We start from the raw sequence: 1,689 nt of genomic DNA, 5'->3' as shown, positions 1-1,689 counted from the left end.
TATATATCATTCCCCCTAAGAAAAATGTATTGTTAATATGTTTATTACACCCCTGTATTCCTATGAAATTTAAATATTATTCTTAAACGAAAATTTCCTGTTAATTTCTTAAATATAATTTTTTACGATGGACTACTAAGTCCAAAGGAGACGTGACAAGCTTACAATTTTTCCTTACGCACTAATAGAAATATTACAACTCACACAACGCTGAATGCACCGGCCGCTTGCTCTGCCATCTCCCTGTATACTGCTCTCCTGCACTAGACGGTCGCAACGTAAGTTCTAACCAGGCGCGTAGCCAGGATTTTCTCATGGGGGGGGGGGGGTTTGCCAAAATTTGTTGGTAAACTTACCTATATTTATATAAATCGCTAAAAGGTTAGCATTACTCCATGTATGACAAAGCAGACATTTTTTCACACGAATGTATAAAATATAAATAACAAATGTAATACAATATAATATATTTACTAATTTAAGGATTTATAATTTATACTATATACCTTTTAACTAATTAAAGTATAAAGTATGTTAGGTTAGTATGTAAATGATTGCTGGAAAAATAATTTACAAAATACAGACTTAGTTACTAAAGCATATTTTTATTGAGTATATTAAGTAGGTACTAGTTTATAATATTCAATTAATTAAAAATTAAATAACAAAGTCTAATTTCTTTTTTGTCTTAGTTACCTATTTGATTTAGAACTTCTTCTGGAGTTACTGTTATTTCTCGGTGAATATTTAATAATGCCAATCCATTTAATCTATTTTGACTCATTGTATTTCTTAAATAAGTCTTCAACCTACGAAGAGTTGAAAAGGACCGTTCAGCTGTACATGTTGTCACTGGCAAAGTTACTAATATTTTAATTAATTTATAAACATTTGGAAATATTAAACTATCACAGACGTCTAAATACTCTAAAATGTTATTAGGTTTATTTATAGTTTTTAAAAAAGAATGCTACATTTTAACTTCTTCATAAACTTGTTTTATGTCTTCCAAATCTTCTTTATAAAACTCAGTGAGTTTTTCAACATCATTTATATTTATTTCATTTTCAAAATTTATAATACATTGAAATCCAGTAAAAATATGTTTATGGTTTACAAACCGGTCTTCAATGCTTTGAAGAAATGTATCTAGGAATGGAATAAAAATTGCAATTTTATAATAAGTTTCAGTATCGTTACAAGGAATATTATTTCTATGAAGCTGTTTTTTAGACAATCTAGGAGTTTTAATTGTAATATTATATTTTTCTGATAAATTTAAAATCTGATTAAAAATGATCTTGAACTCATTATCTGCATTATCTCTAATTTTTTTAAGCTCTGATGATAAATGCGTCGCATAAGTTAAAGCTTCACCTAGGTCAATTTGGGTTTTTTGTAATACTTTACAAAAAAAAAATACTTATTCCAAAAATTTTGTTTATAATATGCAGACTGGTTAAAAATTGAAAATCTTGTATAGAAATAAGTAAATTTGAGGCTTTTGAAGAAGTTTCTCTGTCACTATCATCAGATAATTTTATTCTGTACTTTAAAATAATCCGAAACAAGTTTACGTTTTTTTTCATTAGTATTAAGTTTCTTCATTTTAAATTTTTAAGCAACAAAATAATTTAACAAATTAATCAAAAATTATTACACGTCGTACCACCATAGACAAAATACCAC

The sequence above is a fragment of the Acyrthosiphon pisum genome, unplaced genomic scaffold, assembly GCF_005508785.2.
Source record: "Acyrthosiphon pisum isolate AL4f unplaced genomic scaffold, pea_aphid_22Mar2018_4r6ur Scaffold_20889;HRSCAF=22431, whole genome shotgun sequence".
Classification (NCBI taxonomy): domain Eukaryota; kingdom Metazoa; phylum Arthropoda; class Insecta; order Hemiptera; family Aphididae; genus Acyrthosiphon; species Acyrthosiphon pisum.
Note: the sequence above shows the minus strand (reverse complement) of the source record.